Consider the following 22829-nt stretch of genomic DNA (forward strand, 5'->3'; position numbering starts at 1 on the left):
GCCATAAATAGAAATCGGATAAAAACTGCGTGTACCAGGAGTTGTCCCGGTGACAATGCGGGTTCGACCATATAGTGAACAGTTTGCGAACGTTAATTGCTGTTACAGGACTGGAATTTTCGGCAGAAAATAACGCAGGTAGACTGAAACGTTGCGTAGTCCATATATGAATGTTACTGGTTGACCGTATACGAAACTGAGATATGACTACTGAGGGAAGAGGAAGAAAGAATGGAAGCATTTCGGCTGTGGATTCAGAGGACCATGGAAAGGATAAAATGGGTAGAGAAAGAGAGAAATGAGGTGTTGAGATGAGTGGGGGGGGGGGGGGGGGGGGTGGAGAGAGAGACATTTTAAAGGCAATCAGGAGAAGGAAACACTGTTGGCTTTTGGACATTGGATGAAAATAGTGTAAGGCGGAAACAGTTAAGATGAAACGAAGAGGGTAGCAAATGACAGGACTGCATGGAGAGCTACACGTGAAGCACTGCCCCAGAGCAGAATACATTATTATTATTATTATTATTATTATTATTATTAGTATCATGATGATAATCTCTGAAAACTAATCAAAATTTAGCAATAGTTGTGCAAAGCTGTAAGACAACGCAAAGAATGAAAAGAGAAATTATGGAAATGAAAGATGAGCATGTATTGTGCTGTACGCAAGTTACGTGTGTCGTGTTCTCTAGTAATATTTGACACTGGCAGTTACATTCCAACAGGCACCGGTCGAATACTCATTCGTCGTCCGTCTGCCTTTACTACGTAGGGCCATTGGCTGTAGGCTAAGCGTACTGTGAGCTGAGAGCGCGTATTAACAATGAGCAATGGGAAGACGAAAATATACTGCGAAAGAACAGCCAGCTGTTCAGGTAAGACGAAAATGTATGGAAAAATGGTTGAGAAACGCCGAATGAAACTGCAACAAAATAAAAGAGAGGAAAAGGAGGGGAGGGGGGAAGAAGTGAGATGGTCGTTCACAGCGTTTCGCGTTTTCTGCTTAAGAATGAAATGAAGAAATGCGTCGCATTATGTCGGTGGCCTAGTATTATATGTGCATTACAATTAGCTTTTGTGTGGTACCCACATACGCAGTGCATTAATGAAGCTGTGGCGCTAGACAAGCCGGTCGAACAGAAAGGCCGCTGTTACTTGGCAGGTACAGCACGAGCGACGTACGGGAGACGGAGTGCTGTCGGTTTGGTTTGGCTCGGCGAGGGAACCGGTTTGGCCGCGACGATTAGGAGTGGAGTGCGTGCGTGGGTCGGTCGCGGCGCCCGTTTTCCGGCACGGAGCGCCTCCACAGCTTCATCACGGGCAGCCGGCGTGGGTGTGGGAGGGCCGAGAGCCGAGAGCCGCGGGCCGGCCGTGTTGTTGCAGCCGCAGTGTCTGCCTGAGGTCAAGATCGGCCGGCCGCGCCTTTGTTTTCGCGCTCTCGCTTTCTCCTCGCCGTGTCGCGGTGGGCCGTCCCGTGACTCACTGCAGTTGTCGGCGGAGGGAAGGGCGGGCGGCGCATGGCTGGGGGGCGACCGCAGGAGAGAGTGGCTTCTGCATTCCATCGCGTCTGAATCACCCGGAAACTAACAAAGCGACTTTCCTCCATCAAAATAATGTTAATTTTGAGAAAAATTGTGCAATTTTCAAATACATGTAACCTTAACTACATCTACATCTACATTTTTACTCCACAAGCCACCCAATGGTGTGTGGTGGAGGGCACTTTACGTGCCCCTTTTATTACCTCCCTTTCCTGTTCCAGTCGCGTATGGTTCGCGGGAAGAACGACTGCCGGAAAGCATCCGTGCGCGCTCGAATCAAACTAATTTTACATTCGTGATCTCCTCGGGAGGTATAAGTAGGGGGAAGCAATATTTTCGATACCTCATCCAGAAACGCACCCTCTCGAAACCTGGACAGCAAGATACACAGCGATGCAGAGCGCCTTTCTTGCAGAGTCTGCCACTTGAGTTTGCTAAACATCTCCGTAACGCTATCACGGTTACCAAATAACCCTGTGACGAAACGCGCCGCTCTTCTTTGGATCTTCTCTATCTCCTCCGTCAACCCGATCTGGTACGGATCCCACACTGATGAGCAATACTCAGGTATAGGCCGAACTAGTGTTTAGTAAGCCACCTCCTTTGTTGATGGACTACATTTTCTAAGGACTCTCCCAATGAATCTCAATCTGGCAAACGCCTTACCAACAATTAATTTTACATGATCATTCCACTTCAAATCGTTCAGTACGCATACTCACAGATATTTTACAGAAGTAACTGCTTCCAGTGTTTGTTCCGCTATCATATAATCATAAAATAACGGAACCTTCTTTTTATGTATTCGCAATATATTACATTTGTCTATGTTAAGGGTCAGTTGCCACTCCCTGCACCAAGTGCCTATCCGCTGCAGATCTTCCTGCATTTCACTGCAATTTTCTAATGCTGCAACTTCTCTGTATACTAGAGCATCATCCGCGAAAAGCCGCATGGAACTTCCGACACTATCTACTAGGTCATTTATATATATTGTGAAAAGCAATTGGCCCATAACACTCACCTGTGGCACGCCAGAGGTTACTTTAAAGTCTGTACACGTCATTGAGAACAACATGCTGTGTTCTGTTTGCTAAGGACTCTTCAATCCAGCCACACAGGTGGTCTGATATTCCGTAGGCTCTTACTTTATCAGGCTACAGTGCGGAACTGTATCGAACGCCTTCCGGTAGTCAGGGAGAATAGCATCTACCTGGGAGCCTCTATCTAATATTTTCTGGGTCTCATGAACAAATAAAGCGAGTTGGGTCTCTCACGATCGCTGTTTCCGGAATCCATGTTGATTCCTACGGAGTAGATTCTGGGTTTCCAGAAATGACAGGAGCAAAAAACATGTTCTATAATTGTAAAACAGATCGATGTCAGAGATGTAGGCCTATAGTTTTGCGCATTTGCTCGATGACCCTTCTTGAAAACTGGTACTACCTGAGCTTTTTTCCAACCATTTGGAGCCTTCCGTTCCTCTACATACTTGCGGTGCACCGCTGTTAGAAGTGAGGCAAGTTATTTCGCGTACTCTGTGTAAAATGGAATTTGTATCACGTCAGGTCCAGTGGACTTACCTCTGTTGAGTGATTTCAGTTGCTTTTCTATTCCTTGGACACTTATTTCGATGTCAGCCATTTCTTCGTTTGTGCGAGGATTTAGAGAAGGAACTGCAGTGCGGTCTTCCTCTGTGAAACAGGTTTGGAAAAAGGTGTATAATATTTCAGGTTTACACGTGTCATCCTCTGTTTCAATACCATCATCATACCAGAGTGTCTGGATATGCTGTTTCGATCCACTTACTGATTTAACGTAAGACCAGAACTTCCTAGGGTTTTCTGTCAAGGCGGTACATGGAATTTTATTTTCGAATTCACTGAACGCTCACGCATAGCCCTCCGTACGCTAACTTTGACATCGGTTAGCTTCTGTTTGTCTGAGAGGTCTCATCCTGTAAAAACCTAAAAAATTGCCAAAACACTTACAGATGACTGTATGACTTTAGAGTAAGAGAAAAAAGAGGAAGGAAAACAGATATAAAACATTTTTTCAAATTTAAATTGTATGTAAATCAGGAAATTGATTTTATGCAATAATTAATCTCATTATCAGGTAATAAAATCACCTAAGGTAGAATAATTTGGCGCGTTATTATTAACTATATTAAGCTCCTTAGTCGGGTAGGTAGGTAAGAGACTTTAAAAAGGTAACTGGATAGGTTCAAGTTAGACATCGAAGGAGTCAGTGTAGTACGGTAGTACTAAAAACAGGACTTCTGGTCAGGCGAATATAGGGTTAAAAATCACATAGGGGTAATGGAGGAACAGGTTCAAGATATATGGAACAGGCGAAATGTATTCGGAATTTAGGAACAATGTAATAATATCTGTTTCGAAGAAGGCAGTCGCTGACAGGTGTGAATATTACCGAACCTTTATTCAGTAAGTCGTGCTTCCTAAATATTGGGAAGAATTACTTGCAGAAGAATAAAAAAAAAATAGAAGGCGACTTAGGGGATGATCTGTTTGGGTTTTGAAGAAACATAGCAGGTGTAATACTGACCCAACGACTTACAAAGGATGTCAAAGAAAGGCAAACCTGCAAATTTGCTAACTTCGGTTATAAGCTGAAGTATTAAGAAGTCTTAAGACCATAGCTGCAGCCTTGAACGGAAGCGAAACGTGGACGATAAACATTTCCGACAAGAAGAAAATAGCTTTTCTAATGTGCTACAGAAGAATGCTGAAAATTAGATGAGTAAATCGCGTAACTAATTAGGTGGTGCTGGAAAGAATTTTGATGCATAACTTAACTAAAAGAAGGGATCGGTTGATAGGACACGTTCTACCACATCTGGGAATCGTCAGTTTAGTATTGAAATGGGGTGTGTGTGTGTGTGTGTGTGTGTGTGTGTGTGTGTGTGAGAGAGATAGGGGGGCGGGGGGGGAGTAAAAATTGCAGAGGGAAACCAATAGATGAATCCAGTAAAGAGGTTCAAATGAATGTAGGCTGCAGAAGTTATATGGAGATGAATGCAATAGGATGGAGAGCTGCGTCATACAAATCTTCGGACTAATGACTACAACACACCAATATCACGGCACTACATACCAACAATTCACATACAACAGTTGCAATTCTACAATTAACACACTCTACGTACTTAACTTTCGAGGAGGATGAAGAGGTCCACATCGTTTCAAGAAAAACTTAAATCTCACTTTAACTTCTATTTATTCGAGAAATGCACAAGAGAAAGAGCCTCGGGAAAACAGTCTTCATATTGCTACTCTCAGCAGCTTCTGCTATGTATATATTTATAGATTTATAATGGTACCACACTTTTAATTATTAATACAGTAAATTTACATGTTTTTTACGTTATTAATTATTTAACTTTGTCCTTCATAATCAGATTACCACAGTGACTTCTAAAAATTGTATATCTGTCTTGGTGAATGGTTATTTTTGGTCACATCAAAATTCGGTATTGATGCACACTTTTTCCACTAGTATTGAGCCTCAGCATTCCCCCACATTTGTACCACGAACTATGCTGCAGACACTTTCAGTGAGGTGTTTTAATGTCTGTGGAGATATGACAGCCCATATTACTCAAGAGCGGAAATCAGAGAAAGTAATGATCTTGGACGTTGTTTTCAGGAGCGAAGTCGTTCCGACTCATCCTGAAGATGTTCCATAGCGTTCCGGCCGAGGCTCTGGGTAGGCCAGACCTTTTAAGTGTGTTACTGTCCACAAACCATTGCGTCAAAGATACTACTTCGACAGGGTGCCGTTACATGCTGCTACAATCAATCATCCGAATGGTCTAAATCACTTTCATATTCTTCCGCATGTAGTGTTTACTGAAGCACTGTAATGGGACCACGGCCTAACCACGAAACACACTCGCACATCATAACACCGCCTTCTCCGTACTTCACTGCTGTTACATGATGGCAGGTACTGTTCTCCAAGCATTCCATTGCATTACTGCGGGGTATTGCGTGATTCCTCATTCCAAATCACTCATTGCTCGTTATCTATTGTCGAGTGGCGACGCCCTTTACACTACCTCAAGCTTCGCTTTGGACTGTGGTTTAGGAGGCTCTGCACTACCATTGTACTTCGCGAAAGAACTTGCCCCCCTTCTAACAGCCGTGTACCACAAGTCTCTAGAGGAACGGAAGGTTCCAAATGATTGGAAAAGAGCACAGGTAGTCCCAGTTTTCATGAATGGTCGTCGAGCAGATGTGCAAAACTATAGGCCTATATCTGACATCGATCTGTTTTAGAATTTTAGAACATGTTTTTTACTCATGTCATTTGTGGAAACCCAGAATCTACTCTGTAGGAATCAACATGGATTCCGGAAACAGCGATCGTGTGAGACCCAGAAAATATTAGATACAGGCTCCCAGGTAGATGCTATTTTCCTAGACTTCCGGAAGGCGTTCGATACAGTTCCGCACTGTCGCCTGATAAACAAAGTAAGAACCTACGGAATATCAGACCAGCTGTGTGGCTGGATTGAAGAGTTTTTAGCAAACAGAACACAGCATGTTGTTATCAATGGAGAGACGTCTACAGACGTTAAAGTAACCTCTGGCGTGCCACAGGGGAGTGTTAGGGGACCATTGCTTTTCACAATATATATAAATGACCTAGTAGATAGTGTCGGAAGTTCCATGCGGCTTTTCGCGGATGATATTGTAGTAGACAAAGAAGTTGCAGCATTAGAAAATTGCAGCGAAATGCAGGAAGACCTGCAGCGGATAGGCACTTGGTGCTGGGAGTGGCAACTGACAAATGTAGTGTATTGCGAATACATAGAAAGATGGATCCGTTATTGGATGATTATATGATAGTGGAACAAATACAGGTAGCAGTTACTTCTGTAAAATATCTGTGAGTATGCGTGCGGAACGATTTGAAATGGAATGATCATCTAAAATTAATTGTTGGTAAGGCGTTTGCCAGATTGAGATTCATTGGGAGAGTCCTTAGAAAATGTAGTCCATCAACAAAGGAGGTGGCTTACTAAACACCCGTTCGGCCTATACCTGAGTATTGCTCATCAATGTGGGATCCGTATCAGGTCGGGTTGACATAGGAGATCGAGAAGATCCAGAGAGGAGCGGCGCTTTTCATCACAGGGTTATTTGGTAAATTTGGTAAGCGTGATAGCCTTACGGAGATATTTAGCAAACTCAAGTGGCAGACTCTGCAAGAGAGGCGCTCTGCATCGCGGTGTAGCAGGTTTCGAGAGGGTTCGTTTCTGGATGAGGTATCGAATATATTGCTTCCCCCTTCTGATACCTCTCGAGGAGATCACAAATGTAAAATTAGAGAGATTCGAGAGCGCACGGAGGCTTTCCGGCAGTCGTTCTTTCCGCGAACCATACCCGAGTGGAACAGGAAACGGATGTAATGACAGTGGCACGTAAAGTGCCCTCCGCCACACACCGTCTGGTGGCTTGCGGAGTATAAATGTAGATGTAGATTGTTTTTAACTGCTACACACAGTCATTATACTAGCTGGGCTGCTGATAGCATTTTGGAATTCACGACTGGCTCCTTCTGCTGATTTCGTAGGATTTCTTACAGCTTCCCAACGCAATGCTCGACGGCCCGTGACCGTTATGACATGAGATCTGTGTGGGCTTGGTGTAGTTATGGTTGTTCTTGCGGGTTTCCACTTTACAGTCAAATCACCAACAGTCGATCTTAGAAACTGTAAAACGGTTGAAATGTCCTCTCATCCTTCATCCTTGAAAAATTGAGTACAGTATGGTACCTATACGACGAATAATGGAAAACTAAATTTACATTTCTGTAGCTAGAATATTCAGGATATTTAGTATGTAATCGATAAATACGAATCCATTACATAAAACACCGTAACATTCTTGAAAACTTTTTTATAACTTATTTAAATTTTTTTAAATTATTTTGTTTGTATTTGTCTTTGTAGACATTAATGTAATTTTGCAAATGTTTTATGCAACAAATTTATTGACTTCATTTGTTTAGTGATGTTGAACATAAGTTGAAAAAAAAACTGACGTTAAGTTTCGCCCAAATATTATCGATAGTATAATATCTATGACGTGAGTTACTGATAACGTGGGGCGCACCAAAAGTGTATGCACCCGCCGCACTTATAAAAAAATGAATAAGAGAAGGTAGGAATATGGAGAAAATTGCTTTACAACTACTGCAAGTGGTCATACTTGAAATGCAGGGCTGTGAACGAAGTTGAGTCTGATTTTATTAAAAGTGTTGTACGAGGACTCAACAAACTACTGAGCAGTGCAACATGTAATTATTGAGTGGATTAAGAGTTAATTATGTGTGAAAAGAAGAATGGTGTGTATCGTGATAACTGTGTGTCTTGCTAATTGATTGAGGCGAGAATAAAAACAGAGCAGATTGTAGGGAATGGGGTTTTTACTCTAAACATACACTCCTGGAAATGGAAAAAAGAACACATTGACACCGGTGTGTCAGACCCACCATACTTGCTCCGGACACTGCGAGAGGGCTGTACAAGCAATGATCACACGCACGTCACAGCGGACACACCAGGAACCGCGGTGTTGGCCGTCGAATGGCGCTAGCTGCGCAGCATTTGTGCACCGCCGCCGTCAGTGTCAGCCAGTTTGCCGTGGCATACGGAGCTCCATCGCAGTCTTTAACACTGGTAGCATGCCGCGACAGCGTGGACGTGAACCGTGTGTGCAGTTGACGGACTTTGAGCGAGGGCGTATAGTGGGCATGCGGGAGGCCGGGTGGACGTACCGCCGAATTGCTCAACACGTGGGGCGTGAGGTATCCACAGTACATCGATGTTGTCGCCAGTGGTCGGCGGAAGGTGCACGTGCCCGTCGACCTGGGACCAGACCGCAGCGACGCACGGATGCACGCCAAGACCGTAGGATCCTACGCAGTGCCGTAGGGGACCGCACCGCCACTTCCCAGCAAATTAGGGACACTGTTGTTCCTGGGGTATCGGCGAGGACCATTCGCAACCGTCTCCATGAAGCTGGGCTACGGTCTCGCACACCGTTAGGCCGTCTTCCGCTCGCGCCCCAACATCGTGCAGCCCGCCTTCAGTGGTGTCGCGACAGGCGTGAATGGAGGTACGAATGGAGACGTGTCGTCTTCAGCGATGAGAGTCGCTTCTGCCTTGGTGCCAATGATGGTCGTATGCGTGTTTGGCGCCGTGCAGATGAGCGCCACAATCAGGACTGCATACGACCGAGGCACACAGGGCCAACACCCAGCATCATGGTGTGGGGAGCGATCTCCTACACTGGCCGTACACCTCTGTTGATCGTCGAGGGGACACTGAATAGTGCACGGTACATCCAAACCGTCATCGAACCCATCGTTCTACCATTCCTAGACCGGCAAGGGAACTTGCTGTTCCAACAGGACAATGCACGTCCGCATGTATCCCGTGCCACCCAATGTGCTCTAGAAGGTGTAAGTCAACTACCCTGGCCAGCAAGATCTCCGGATCTGTCTCCCATTGAGCATGTTTGGGACTGGATGAAGCGTCGTCTTACGCGGTCTGCACGTCCAGCACGAACGCTGGTCCAACTGAGGCGCCAGGTGGAAATGGCATGGCAGGCCGTTCCACAGGACTACATCCAGCACCTCTACGATCGTCTCCTTGGGAGAATAGCAGCCTGCATTGCTGCGAAAGGTGGATATACACTGTACTAGTGCCGACATTGTGCATGCTCTGTTGCCTTTGTCTATGTGCCTGTGGTTCTGTCAGTGTGATCATGTGATGTATCTGACCCCAGGAATGTGTCAATAAAGTTTCCCCTTCCTGGGACAATGAATTCACGGTGTTCTTATTTCAATTTCCAGGAGTGTAGTTTGCCAACCTAATTAACATTTTAGTTCATGTACGTTGGGAAGAGTTGAAAAGCTGGGGATTTCTGTAGCAAGAAGAATGAGCTTATCTTATCACGTGAAGAAAAGCACCCGTAGCCACTAAATAAAATATTTAATATAAGATCTCTAAAATATTCGACCACACACATGAAACTGTGTTTCAATAATAACTGGATATAATTGTTTAGTATTTTCCGTTCATGAAAGCTACCTGTTAAATGAACGAAATGAGTAGATGTTCTTTACAAAGTACAGAAAATCTCCACATACTAGGGCCTTCAGCTATACAAATTAATAAAATACAGAGACAGGTTCCTTGTTAAGTCAAAATACTTGTTATTAGCTCTTATGCATTTACCCTGGGTACTAGGGTCTGAAAATTGTTTTTGTTATTTGAAAGTTCTCCAATACAGGTAAATAAACATAGTTAATGGTAACGTATGTGAGCTAAAGTATTGCACAGTTTAAGAGAAATATGAAAATAGGGTGTTAGTATGTACAGAAGTCTTATTAGACAGCTAGTTAAAGATCTACAGTACTATTTTAAGAAAGCAAGTAGTAAATAAAGCTCATACAATTTACAGTCTGGGAAAACGCTAGGTTCAATTCATATAGTGATCATTGAATTGCCAGTACTATCCAAGTTATAGTATGGGTCAATCTGTTTCTGAGGTTCAGTTAGTATCACACTCTGTAAGTTAAAACATAGTGAGGCAAAATTTGAAACCGAGTGAGGTGGCGCAGTGGTTAGCACACTGGAGTCACATTCGGGAGGATGACGGTTCAACTCCGCGTCCGGCCATCCTGATTTAAGTTTTCCGTGATTTGCCTAAATCTCTTCAGGCAAATACCGGAATGGCTCCTTTGAAAGGGCACGGCCGATTTCCTTCCCTATCCCTCCCTCATCCGATGGGTCCGATGACCTCGCAGTTTGGTTCTCTCCCCTAAGTCAACCAACCAACATTTGAAGTTTAAACTATTGTAGCTTCACAAAATGTATTAATAAGTATATCGCTAGTGCCTTACTTGAATACTTAATGAAAAGTTATGAAAGTAAATAAATCATCTTTCGTTTAGTATACTATCGAGGTTAAAACACAATCACATAAGGTTCCCACGCCTTAAGTCATTATAACCTGTGTTTACAATGCACAGAGTTCATGTTTTTTAGACATTTTTAGAAACCAAATTTATCTTCTCTGAACAGATTATGATAGTTAGACTTCACAATTCAAAGAAAACGCACAGGTTTTTTAGCTTTGTATGAACCATGGACCTTGCCGTTGGTGGGGAGGCTTGCGTGCCTCAGCGATACAGATGGCCGTACCGTAGGTGCAACCACATCGGAGGGGTATCTGTTGAGAGGCCAGACAAACGTGTGGTTCCTGAAGAGGGGCAGCAGCCTTTTCAGTAGTTGCAGGGGCAACAGTCTGGATGATTGACTGATCTGGCCTTGCAACATTAATCAAAACGGCCTTGCTGTGCTGGTACTGGGAACGGCTGAAAGCAAGGGGAAACTACAGCCGTAATTTTTCCCGAGGACATGCAGCTTTACTGTATGATTAAATGATGATGGCATCCTCTTGGGTAAAATATTCCGGAGGTAAAATAGTCCCCCATTCGGATCTCCGGGCGGGGACTACTCAGGAGGATGTCGTTATCAGGAGAAAGAAAACTGGCGTTCTACGGATCGGAGCGTGGAATGTCAGATCCCTTAATCGGGCAGGTAGGTTAGAAAATTTAAAAAGGGAAATGGATAGGTTAAAGTTAGATATAGTGGGAATTAGTGAATGTTTTAACTTACAGAGTGTGATACTAACTGAACCTCAGAAACAGATTGACCCATACTATAACTTGGATAGTACTGGTCAGGTGACTACAGGGTTATAAACACAAAATCAAATAGGGGTAATGCAGGAGTAGGTTTAATAATGAATAGGAAAATAGGAATGCGGGTAAGCTACTACAAACAGCATAGTGAACGCATTATTGTGGCCAAGATAGATACGAAGCCCACACCTACTACAGTAGTACAAGTTTATATGCCAACTAGCTCTGCAGATGATGAAGAAATTGAAGAAATGTACGATGAAATAAAAGAAATTATTCAGATAGTGAAGGGAGACGAAAATTTAATAGTAATGGGTGACTGGAATTCGAGTGTAGGAAAAGGGAGAGAAGGAAACATAGTAGGTGAATATGGATTGGGGCTAAGAAATGAAAGAGGAAGCCGCCTAGTAGAATTTTGCACAGAGCACAACTTAATCATAGCTAACACTTGGTTTAAGAATCATGAAAGAAGGTTGTATACGTGGAAGAACCCTGGAGATACTAAAAGGTATCAGATAGATTATATAATGGTAAGACAGAGATTTAGGAACCAGGTTTTAAGTTGTAAGACATTTCCAGGGGCAGATGTGGACTCTGACCACAATCTATTGGTTATGACCTGTAGATTAAAACTGAAGAAACTGCAAAAATGTGAGAAATTAAGGAGATGGGACCTGGATAAACTGAAAGAACCAGAGGTTGTACAGAGTTTCAGAGAGAGCATAAGGGAACAATTGACAGGAATAGGGGAAAGAAATACAGTAGAAGAAGAATGGGTAGCTCTGAGGGATGTAGTAGTGAAGGCAGCAGAGGATAAAGTAGGTACAAAGACGAGGGCTGCTAGAAATCCTTGGGTAACAGAAGAAATATTGAATTTAATTGATGAAAGGAGAAAATATAAAAATGCAGTAAATGAAGCAGGCAAAAAGGAATACAAACGTCTCAAAAATGAGATCGACAGGAAGTGCAAAATGGCTAAACAGGGATGGCTAGAGGACAAATGTAAGGATGTAGAAGCTTATCTCACTAGGGGTAAGATAGATACTGCCTACAGGAAAATTAAAGAGACCTTTGGAGAGAAGAGAACCACGTGTATGAATATCAAGAGCTCAGATGGCAGCCCAGTTCTAAGCAAAGAAGGGAAGGCAGAAAGGTGGAAGGAGTATATAGAAGGTTTATACAAGGGCGATGTACTTGAGGACAATATTATGGAAATGGAGGAGGATGTAGATGAGGACGAAATGGGAGATACGATACTGCGTGAAGAGTTTGACAGAGCACTGAAAGACCTGAGTCGAAACAAGGCCCCCGGAGTAGACAACATTCCATTAGAACTACTGACGGCCTTGGGAGAGCCAGTCATGACAAAACTCTACCAGCTGGTGAGCAAGATGTATGAGACAGGCGAAATACCCTCAGACTTCAAGAAGAATATAATAATTCCAATCCCAAAGAAAGCAGGTGCTGACAGATGTGAAAATTACCGAACTATCAGTTTAATAAGTCACAGCTGCAAAATACTAACGCGAATTCTTTACAGACGAATGGAAAAACTGGTAGATGCAGACCTCGGGGAGGATCAGTTTGGATTCCGTCGAAATGTTGGAACACGTGAGGCAATACTGACCTTACGACTTATCTTAGAAGAAAGATTAAGAAAAGGCAAACCCACGTTTCTAGCATTTGTAGACTTAGAGAAAGCTTTTGACAATGTTGACTGGAATACTCTTTTTCAAATTCTAAAGGTGGCAGGGGTAAAATACAGGGAGCGAAAGGCTATTTATAATTTGTACAGAAACCAGATGGCAGTAATAAGAGTCGAGGGGCATGAAAGGGAAGCAGTGGTTGGGAAAGGAGTGAGACAGGGTTGTAGCCTCTCCCCGATGTTATTCAATCTGTATATTGAGCAAGCAGTAAAGGAAACAAAAGAAAAATTCGGAGTAGGTATTAAAATTCATGGAGACGAAGTAAAAACTTTGAGGTTCGCCGATGACATTGTAATTCTGTCAGAGACGGCAAAGGACCTGGAAGAGCAGTTGAACGGAATGGACAGTGTCTTGAAAGGAGGATATAAGATGAACATCAACAAAAGCAAAACGAGGATAATGGAATGTAGTCAAATTAAATCGGGTGATGCTGAGGGAATTAGATTAGGAAATGAGACTTGCTATTTAGGAAGTAAAATAACTGATGATGGTCGAAGTAGAGAGGATATAAAATGTAGACTGGCAATGGCAAGGAAAGCGTTTCTGAAGAAGAGAATTATCGAGTCCAGATTTAAGTGTCAGGAAGTCGTTTCTGAAAGTATTTGTTTGGAGTGTAGCCATGTATGGAAGTGAAACATGGACGATTACTAGTTTGGACAAGAAGAGAATAGAAGCTTTCGAAATGTGGTGCTACAGAAAAATTGTATAGATTAGATGGGTAGATCACATAACTAATGATGAAGTATTGAATAGAATTGGGGAGAAGAGGAGTATGTGGCACAACTTGACAAGAAGAAGGGATCGGTTGGTAGGACATGTTTTGAGGCATCAAGGGATCACAAATTTAGCATTGGAGGACAGCGTGGAGGGTAAAAATCGTAGAGGGAGACCAAGAGATGAATACACTAAGCAGATTCAGAAGGATGTAGGTTGCAGTAGGTACTGGGAGATGAAGCAGCTTGCACAGGATAGAGTAGCATGGAGAGCTGCATCAAACCAGTCTCAGGACTGAAGACAACAACAACAACAACATGCGGAATAGAGGAATGGGAAGGAAGTGCGAGTAGGAAACTAGCGACTTCCAGCCAGACAGGGCACTGTGGAAGTCAATGGTAAAAACTTTTGTGGTGCCCGGAACTCAAACCCGGATTTGCCGCTTGTACTGAAATATAGGTGGAACATTTAATGATAAGTACAATCTTACGTCTGCTGGATGTACGTGAACTGCAGTGTCCCAACTTTGGAGAAGACTAAAAAGCGGGTAGGACGTCAAGTGTTATGTGACGCCCAATTTAGAGTGTGTTCAGACTGCCTACGTTAGAGCTAGGTCACGGTCCATGCACATTGTAAAGTATTTCCGTAGTTACCTAGTTAGTTGTTGCGGTTGTCCAAAGATGGATTAAAATTAGCTCTTTTGTGTTTCATTATCTCAAAACTAATGACAGATAACTCCTTAATATTGTTTTCCTTTCGAAATAAATTATTTCATCTCGACTTATTTACAGAAAGGCGACTATGTTTTAAAATAGACTGAGAGCAAATACTTCACTAGGAGAGACACTCTACTTCGATTAGATGATTACTGACAAGAAACAAGTAAGATTATTTCATTATTCATTGCGGAAAGTTCTGAGAAAATGTCGACCGTAGATTGTCGACCGTAGATCGTATTATAGCACACAATGACGGAGCTGTTAGTATCAACGTAAGGGATAAAGAATATTTGGCCATTATATAACTCATTACAGGGACTGGTCTTTATGTAAGACGGCTATATGGAAATGAACGTCTGACAGGTCACCAAATGGAAAAGATAGTGAAACTCCGATAGAGCTTTGCTCAGTTGTGTTGGGTAGTGTGTCTAATATGCCTATCGATCCCATCACGCCTCTACTTTCAGTTCTGAGCACACAGCGATCACGTAGAGACGCCTGGAACAATAGTGTCTCCCGCCAAGTGTGGATGCTCGCTGCAAGATTTCGCCTGATTTCATGCAACCCCACATAACTTACCTATCATGCATTTTGTTCTTCATGACTATTCCCAGCCGCACACTGCAGTGGCATTGTTTTCGATGGGAGGTGTTTGATTACCCACCATACAGGCCGGACTTGCTCCCTCGGCTCAGATGAACCATTGGCTATGAAGACATTTTGTCACAGAAAACGAACTGCAGACCAGCTTAGAGAAATGGCGGAAGCACAGGCGACTGCCTTCTATGACGAGGGTGTTGGAAAGTTGGTACAACACTACGACAGATGTCTTAAGTCGGAGCGGCGACTATGTGGAGAAATACCTGGAAGGTGTATCAAAGTGTTGGAAATAAAACATTTTTTATTTGCACTTTGGTTTCCATGTCGCGGCGGATCGGACCTCATTTTCCGAATAGCACTCGTATTTTGTTACAGCAACGAAAATGTATATACGAAAATAAGCGTTGGGCCTGTGGAATATTCGGGAAAAAGTTAGTGTAAAGACAGCGCGGTTACATGACTTGGGAACAATGTGTAGCTCATAAGGAAAGAAACATTACATCAGTAAATACCTGGCGTACTTGTAAGCTGTAATAAAGTGGAGTCAAGGTGCCGATTGACTGTGTGATGAAATTAAGAGATCCCGATAAGAAGGATATCCATGGAGAGTGTTTCGTCTCAGAAATCTTCCCTTCCTGCGGAAGCAAACTGAAATCGTCTGTACGCCAGTCTGATGTCTAATCGCTATACGACACAAATAAAACATATAAAATGTTCCTCTTTGTACTGTTAATAATGGCTTAATTGTTTTGGTTGCCACTGTATGTGTAAGGATATCTGACGAAATATATGTGACATAAGCCAGTGTTCGGTGGCTGAAAAAAATGAAGTAATTATTTCTATTTGCTACTAATTAGCTGTCCACAAATTTCGCTGTCTTGTGAAACATTGCCGTCAGTTACGCAACAGTTCGACAAGACCTGCTGTCAAATACAGAACCGCGCGGCTGCTACAGTCGCAGGTTCGAATCCTGTCTCGGGCATGGGTGTGTGTGATGTTTTAGGTTAGTTATGTTTACGTAGTTCTAAGTTCTAGGGGACTGATGACCTCAGATGTTAAGTCCCATAGTGCTTAGAGTTATTTGAATCAACTACAGACCTCAGAAACGTCTTGTTAATCCTCTGAGAAACGAAGCCTATACGGATGTGTATTATTAGGACATACAGTCATGATAAAATATAACTTAGATTTTTGTGTACTAATGTGCAGAAAACGTGCCATATGTTTGTTGTTCCTTGCATTAATATAAGAAACAAAGATATTTCATTCATGCTTCAAACAGAGCGTAAAAAGTTACGTGGGTGACATATGGAATGTTTGACAATGAATGGAAACTCTTGTATAATTGAAGGAATTCATTGTACGTCCTTGTGCATCACCGTGGGAAGATTCCCGTCAGTTGTTTTGAAACGCCTGGTTCAGATCCGACCAAGCACATTCTTCTCGAGCTACCTGTGCCTCCGTGGAAGACCTTTCCTAGACGGCACGTGATCCGGGAGGAGGCGGCACACTGCTCATCAGCGTGTTTCGTTCGTAATTGCAAGGCTGCACGGCGGATGCAGGATACTCATTTTAATTAAGACGAGATACAGGACGCGAGCCTCTTCGGTAAAGTGAAACGTCTTTGTTTATGTACAAGGTTTCTGTGCAGGGTACGTGAAACTGAAGGTCGTACCAGTCACTTGTTTATTGTTTCGGGTAGAAGAAATTCACTAAACATATTTATTGGTGGTCATGTCGGCAAAGTCTGCAAGCACAACAACAAACAGTCTCTCTCTCTCTCTCTCTCTCTCTCTCTCTCTCTCTCTCTCTCTCTCTCTCTCTCTCCCCCCCCCCCCCCCCCCCCCCCCACTGTAAAAGTCTGTTTGTTCACTACGAGATTCTACGGTAGTCGCAAATGTAATTTTTGTCGTTAACACAGCGTGGAAAATTGCGCATTGGTCAGACAGACATAACTATGGCAGTTAGGTTACCTTAACATTGAACATAAGAAGGGCTGGAGATTAACGAAAAAAGATACAACGTTTGCCGATGATCTAACAGAAAACCATTCTTATGATGTAGGCTGTGAATTTCTCATCCTCTTAAGAAAAGCAGAAAGAGGACACTACTCGAAATCAACAAAACATATGGCACAGAATGCCACCTTAGTAGTGAGTAATCACTCAGTTTCCTTTTTCCCCCTCTGTTAAATGAAATTCCAATTCAGATTGTAAATTCAGCTTATTTCTCATCAACTTCTGCTGCCGCCGCCGCCGCCGCCGCCGCCTCCACCACCACCACCACCACATTTGTTGCATATATTTTTACATAAAAGTACTTAGTTTTCCCCTTTTTTAGTTTATGTAATTACTTGTATGTGACAAAAGAAGTAATGTCTTCATATGTTAACACTCATTTTTGTTATCTTTGTGCAAATAACATGTTTAATAATTCGCGCATCGTTTTATCTGTGTTTGCTGATATCCGAATGTCACCTGAAGACCGCCTAAGAGGCCGAAAGCTGGTTCTTGACCAAATAAATGAAGTTAGGAAGTGTTTCCTATGTAATACTGGAAAACATATTGTAATTCAGTGTACCATCTACCTTACACACAAACTCTACCCATACCAAAAATGCCCCAGAAATAGTGACGAGTTGGGTACGAATGTTTCACCTGCTTGTTTCCCCAAATGGCAGAAATTCAAGAACAAACTGATCAATGTATCATTTTCATACAAGATGTCTCCCCGCCCCGTCATCATATCGAAGTGCGCAACATACTACAAGACAAATTACCAAATGGTTGGATAGGCAGGGATGCGCCTTATCCATGGGCACCCAGAAGTCCTGATCTTACCTCTTTGGACTTCTTTTTGTGGGGCCATGTAAGAAAAATTTTCTGTGCAGAAGAAACTTTGAAATTTGAGGCCTCTGCAAGAGCGAATTTCCACAGCCGTCACGACTGTTACACCTGAGATGCTGCATAAAACAGAATATCATTTTGATGGCCGTAGAACAACAAATGGAGCCCACATCGAAACTTATTAAGGTACAAATAGAATAACCTGGCATTTAAATCGTCTCGTTATATCGAACAGTTTTTCTGTTAGCCCTTGTTCAAAGTCCGGGCCTTCTTTTTGGAATACCCTGTATGTATGTGTATTCAAAGAAAGTGAGGGCTTGCAGCAAGTCGTTTAATGTGAGTACATCACACGATATTTCAGCTAGGAAGCTGCAGTCATTTTCTGGTGAACCATCGTAGACTGATGAAGACAAGCTCGGTTCAGCAGTATACAGCGCGCTGCAAGTAGTACACGCAGTCGTCAAAATCAGGTTGACAGACGGCCCACACTTTGTGGAGACAGCGCACTCCCTGATGGAACCGCGCAACTCAGCTGTCCTCCTCTGTGTTACCGTTCGCAGTGGCCGTTAGCGCACTCTTTCGTCTCCGATGAGAACAAATCGACGAGATGATGGAGTTCCATGGACTGTCCAACTGGTAGTCGCTGACGCGGGTCATCAGCTTTTCCACCAGCCGTATTTCCACGGATTCTTTATTGATGGAGTCTCCCCCCACCCTCTAAAAAATCAGTTCTGTCATACTCCATTGAATGTTGTATCGTGGCTACACTGAGTCACAGCGCCAGAGATTGCGCCAAAGATTATTATTCCGCCGCCTCCACTGGTGCAGTAGTAGTGCAGAGGATGTCGAGTGCAGTTCTGTTGGGCGAGAGAGTAGATGCTGTTCGGTTGGTGTAATCTATAGATGGAAGATGTTGCAATCATCACAGTGTATTTGAGAAAGGAGATGGGCTTTGATTTTTGATGCTGGTGTAATGGAAAATTTTCGTCAATATACAAAAAGGTACGGCCAAACTTTCAGGAAACATTCCTCACACACAAATAAAGAAAAGATGTTATGTGGACATGTGTACGGAAACGCTTACTTTCCATGTTAGAGCTCATTTTAGTTTCGTCAGTATGTACTGTACTTCCTCGAGTCACCGCCATGATTTCATATGGGATACTCTACCTGTGCTGCTAGAACATGTGCCTTTACAAGTACGACACAACATGTGGTTCATGCACGATGGAGCTCCTGCACATTTCAGTCGAAGTGAACGTACGCTTCTCAACAACAGATTCGGTGACCGATGGATTGGTAGAGGCGGCCCAATTCGGTGGCTTCCACGCTCTCCTGACCTCAACCCTCTTGACTTTCATTTATGGGGGCACTTGAAAGCTCTCGTCTACGCAACCCCGGTACCAAATGTAGAGACTCTTCGTGCTCGTATTGTGGACGGCTGTGATACTATACGCCATTCTCCATGGCTGCATCAAGGATTCCACGCGACGGAGGGTGAATGCATGTATCCTCGGTAACGGAGGACATTTTGAACATTTCCTGTAACAAAATAATTGAAGTCACGCTGGTACTCTCTCTTGCTGTGTGCTTCCATTTCATGATTAATGTGATTTGAAGAGAAGTAATAAAATGAGCTCTAACATGGAAAGTAAGCGTTTCCGGACACATGTCCACTTAATATTTTCTTTCTTTGTGTGTGAGGAATGTTTCCTGAATGTTTGGCCGTACCTTTTTGTAACATCCTGTATAATGAGGTAAAAAGGTATTACGGATTTCTTTAATGACAATGCCTCTTGGTCAATGTCTTTGACTTGTAATTCTGGTTTCTATATGCAATTATAGTATTCATTAGTTCATTGTAAATGGTGTTTAAAATATTTTGTCGTTTTGAGAAAAAACCGAGCCAGATACATGTACGTTGAGTCACACTACCACACACAGAACAGTTACACTTGTGCTTTGTTGTTTTGTAACTTTTATAGTTGCAAGGGACTTAATTAAGCAATTTTGTTAATGGAAATTCCTTGTCATTCTTTATTTTTATTTTATGCAGTCAGATTGCGTGCTAATACTAGTCAGGACCAACCGGTTACGAGACTTCGTAACATCTTATTCTTTTGCATCTTATTCTTTTAATTAACCCCCCATCAAATGTAAAATGGAAACAGTGTTCGGGAATAGTGGACGTGGCTGATTGAAAAAGGAGAGAGCAGTGTTAATGATTAGTGCAGCGTTCCTTAACGGTGCGGTTGGTCCATACCACATTGATGAGGCAAAGAGATGAAAACAGTAAGCAGATTCAGAAGGACGTAGGTTGCAGTAATTATTCGGAAAGGAAGAAGCTGGCAAATGATGGAATAGCATAGAGAGCAGCACCAAACCAGTCTTCAGCTAGAAGACCACAGCAACTACATTGATAAGGGATTTTGTAAATACTGGCCTTTCACAATAACAAGTCGTCCTTCACTAATCCCAAAAGGTCTGCTGTCTTAGACGGACGGAAAATGACAGTCACTGAAATTTAGGGAGGATTCTTTCTGTTTTAAACGAAATGTTCCCCACAAAAGGAAGAAACGCTAAAGATTCTGCCGGCCTGTCCTCCTCTTTATCCAGTTCTTGATTGTTGTTGTTACGGATAGTGGTCTGTTAATAAGCTGAATGGAAAATTCATTTTTTTCTGAACACTGTCTTGAGTTGGACGAGGTCTTTAGGAGAAACTATCTAGATCCGAGACAGTGTCAGCTCTGTGTACGATTGTTTTAAGGACGCTGATAGTTTGGGATGGACCTTGACAGCTTGACGCTTGCAAATTCAAATCAATATCACTGGGCTTGCGGTAAACTGAATGACCCAGAGAGCCATCATTCTTTTGTCTAACCAAGATAGCCAAGAAAGGCAAACAACAATATTTTTCCATATCCAAAGCGGACCGACCATTGGTGAAGAATCTCCATCAATCCGAACACTCAGATCGCTGAGAAAATTTTATAATTCGCGCTCTGTATGTACAGGTACAGGTAGATGGATTACAATAATGTAATGGGGAGTACTAGGCTGCGTTATGAAGAGAGAGTGCGCCGGTTTCAGCACGAGTGTTGCTTTCAGAATGCGTCCCTGGATATCGTAGCTTCTTAAGAAGCCCGCAGCCGCGTGCAGCAGTAAGACGAGAACAAAAGGATGCTCGGCTGGCTGCGACTCTGGCTCGCAGCGTGCGTCGCACGTGAGCCGTGTGAATGCGAACTGCGTCAAGGCTAGTGGGGGTCGGGCGCCCCGAGTGTTGTAACAGCGGTGGGAGGTGAGCTGAACTGCGGTGAGGCGTTGGCTCAGTGGCTGGGAAGCGGGCCGCGGCTGATAGCAGAGCGGGGGCGGCCACCTGCGCTGTCTGCGGCCTCGTAAACAGTCGCCTCGAACCGGGCCCAGCTGACGGCGAGAGCGACTGCGGATGAGTGCTCCTGCGTCGCCACAGGTACGTGTCACCTGCGCTGGTCTCGTGCTTCTTTCAAAAAGAGTCGCCCGAGTTGACTAGACTACATCTTCTACCTGAATGAAAGTAGAAATCTGGGATACATTGTAACTGTCGCATAGAAAGTAAAAGTTTGTTTGCTCCAGCTATAAGTTCCCGGATCAAGTGGTTGCAGCTAGACATCTCCCTGCTGCAACTAGCTCCCTCCATTCCTCCCTCCCTCGTTTTTCCTTTACTGTAACTGGAATCGAGTTTAAGCTTGTTCTTCGCAGCCAGTGCATTCATACATTCATTCATATATACATACACCTACATACATACATTAATCCTTGTTCCGCAGATCATGACTAAGACATTTCGTAATCATGTGGAACGTGTAACTTTAACATGAGTTTTCTTTACACAAAATAATTAATTTTTTTTTGTACAGTTGCTACTTCATATCTAAGAATTCATCTATTAAGTGCAAGGATTTGTCATTCAGAAATTCTTTTAATTTGCTTTCAAATGTTGGTTGGCTATCTGTCAGTTTTTTAATACTATTTGGCAAATGACCAAAGATTTTTGCCGCAGCATCATTCACCCCTTTCTGTGCCAAAGTGAGATTTAATCCAGAATAGTGACTATGATCCTTTCTTCTGGTGTTGTAGCTATACACTTCGCTGTTGTTTTTGAATTGGGATGTGTTATTAATGACAAATTTCGTAAGTGAATATACGTATTGCGGAGGTACTGTGAATACCCGGTTTCCTTAAATAAATGTCTGCAAGGTGATCTTGAGTGGGCTCCAGCTATTATTCTGATTACACCCTTTTGCGCATTGAATACTTTCTCTCTTAATGACGAATTGCCCCAAAATATGAGGCCAGTGAACGAAAATAGGCAAAGTAGGCTAATTTACTGATATGTTTATCACTAAAATTTGCAATAACCCTAATAGCATAAGTAGCTGAACCTAACATCATCGATGTGTTTCTTCCAATTCAATTTCTTATCAGTGCACACACCCAGAAATTTTGAGTATTCTTCCTTAGCAACAGACTTCCGTTCATAGTCTATATTTATCAATGGTATTGTGCCATTTACTGTACAGAATTGTATAAACTGTGTTTTCCCACAATTTAGTGAGAGGTCATTTGCAAAGAACCAATTAATAATTTTCTGAAAGACATTATTTGCAATTTCCTAAGCTGATTCTTGCTTCTTGGGTGTAATTACTATACTTGTATCATCAGCAAAAAGAACTTACTATGCATCTTCGTGAATATAGAGTGACAACTCATTGATATATATCAATAACAATAAGGGACGCAAAACTGAAACCTATGGGACACCATTCTTGATACCTCCCAGGTAGAGGACCCTGCTGGTTTTTGTAGACTATCTGTACTGTTAATTTCAACCTTCTGCATTCTTGAATTAAACCATTTGTGCACTGTCGCACTCATACCACAATACTGTACTTAAGCTTATCTAGAATAATTTCATGATTC

General features: G+C 42.9%; 1 protein-coding gene across 13 annotated transcripts in view; it reads left to right on the forward strand.

Moving 5' to 3' along the window:
- The window catches only part of LOC126278161 (skin secretory protein xP2-like), a 522599-nt gene that overhangs the window by 160477 nt on the left and 339293 nt on the right, over window positions 1–22829 (forward strand). Inside the window, exon 1 of one of the 13 annotated variants that reach the window (XM_049978149.1) lies at window positions 21129–21339. The exons of 11 other annotated variants lie outside the window; for them this stretch is intronic. The gene's annotated coding sequence lies outside the window, so the exon portion shown is untranslated. Of the gene's footprint in view, window positions 1–21128; window positions 21340–22829 lie in introns of those variants that run through there. One more of the 13 variants, XM_049978102.1, reaches the window with a different exon arrangement.

Source organism: Schistocerca gregaria, chromosome 1 (genome assembly GCF_023897955.1).
Source record: "Schistocerca gregaria isolate iqSchGreg1 chromosome 1, iqSchGreg1.2, whole genome shotgun sequence".
Taxonomy (NCBI): domain Eukaryota; kingdom Metazoa; phylum Arthropoda; class Insecta; order Orthoptera; family Acrididae; genus Schistocerca; species Schistocerca gregaria.